Genomic DNA, 2,168 nt, shown 5'->3' with positions numbered 1-2,168 from the left:
AAATAAGAAATCCATTATATTATTTTACAATATTTAATAAATTTTATTTTATTTTATTATTACTAACCAAATCTTTTTTGATCTTTCTTTTCCACGTTTGATGTGCACATTTGTCATAGTTTCATATTGTCTAACTGAAGCATTTATTGGTCGTCTAAGTATATGTTCGTTCCATTTTAAACGTGTCTCCCAGAATTTTCCCTTAATAGGTGCAACTCCGACTTTCTTTTTTAATATTTTCATTTCTTATTTTCTCCATCCTTGTATGTCTATATATACACCGTAACATCCTTATCTCTGTAACTTTCATCTTCTGTTCATGTGCTTGAGTCATAGTCTAACATTAAGCTCCATATAACATAGCAGGTCTAACTGTTGTTTTGTAATTTTTTAATAAAAATTTTAAAAGTACTTTATGATTGCATAGAACACTTGACACTTTCTTTTATTTTAACCATTCCATTTGTATTCTATGTAAGACATCTCTCAATTCCTTCATCGTTTTGCAAAAATGATGCTAAATACTTAAAACGTTCAGTTACAGACAACTCGTCATCTCCTGTCTTAACAATTATCTCATTACGTATAATATTACTAAACTTAAATTTTATATATAGTTTATTTTTATTATTAAGCCTAAAACCTTTCATTTCTAGCATTTCCCGCTAAGATTCAAGTTTAGGATTTATTCCTTCACATATTTTATCTACTAATAATATCATCTGCAAATAACATGTACTGCGGTATCGTATCTTGGATGTGTCTATTGAGTTCGTCCAGGATTAGTGTAAAAAGATAGAGGTTTATCGCTAATCCTTGATGTAATCCTATCTTTATGGGAAATATTTCGGTTAATCCGTCCGAAGTCTTCACTATTGTCTCATACATATCTTTAATTAGTTCAATATACATTATGCTAACGCCTCACTTTTCTAGAATTCTCTATCTAATTTGCTTTTTTTGGTCGATGAATATCATATGTAAATCTTGATTCTATTCTCGATACTTTTCAATTAGTTATCTGAGAAGATGTATAATTTTTATTGTTGACTTTTCAAACATAAATTCAAATTGATTTTTGATCACTGATTTAACTCATTTTTGTTGTCTAAAATGAGCACGCCAATTTAGTTTAATACCGAATTCCCTAAACTAAAGTAGTATAGGGTAACTCGAGTCGTCTCCCAACGACTGTAGTCAGTGTAAGGTAATCCTAGGGGTTATTAGGCAATTGGGGATTTGTATTTTCGATTGGACAATGGGGGTTTGTATTGCATTCTAAACCCGATAATGAAAAGAGCAATAAGTGTTGTAAATAAGAATTGATAGTATGAAAGTATCAAGAGCTAATTGCATCAACAAAATAACCAAGTGCATCAACAACCAACAAAGAAAAAGCTAATGATAATCAACATCACAAATTACTGTAAGAACTATAAATTGTATGAGGGAATCAAACAAATAGTTAACAAGTAAGATTAAAACTATGCTCAGAAATGGAAGATGGAGTGGAGTCTCCCTCTGTCTCTGACCGGTAGTGTTGGTGCAAGATGCACTAAGATCTTGCCTAGTATTTCGATGTTTGACAATACACCTAAGTCTGGTCAGTTTGACCAAGGGTTGATCCAAACAGGACCTGATGTTTGGATGTGTGGAAGTGAGCAAGAAGACCTAGTCGGTTAGACTAGGTAGTGGAAGTCCTGATCTAGACGATTGGGCAAGGAAGTCCTGGTGAGTGAAGCTGGGCAAGGGAAAGTCCTAGTTGTAGGTTAGGCAAAGGGAAGTCCTGATTTGGAGGATCAGGCGGAAGTCTTGGAAGAGTCCTGAGTGCACCAGGTGAAGTCTGGGCTGGTCTAGGTGACCGAGTCGCAGCAGAAGTCTGGGCTGGTCTAGGTGACCGAGTCGCAGCAGAAGTTTGGGCTGGTCTAGGTGACCGAGTCGCAACAGAAGTCTGGGTTGGTTAGAGAGAACCGAACCACAGCAAAAATCCTGGGGGGTTAGGACAGAGCCGAACACAAGTCCAACAAGTCTGGAGGACTTGGTTGGCATGAATTCTCTAGAATGGAGTGGGTTAGGCTAACCCAAGATTTCGGTAGAAATCTGAAGTTAGACGACCCACTAGGTAAGACTTTAGGTTGTTGTATTTGCTTGCTTGTATGCTTGTCTTG

This window comes from Curcuma longa, chromosome 5, assembly GCF_044706935.1.
Source record: "Curcuma longa cultivar G26 ecotype Majalengka, Jawa Barat chromosome 5, ITB_CL_G26_1.1, whole genome shotgun sequence".
NCBI lineage: Eukaryota > Viridiplantae > Streptophyta > Magnoliopsida > Zingiberales > Zingiberaceae > Curcuma > Curcuma longa.
Note: the sequence above shows the minus strand (reverse complement) of the source record.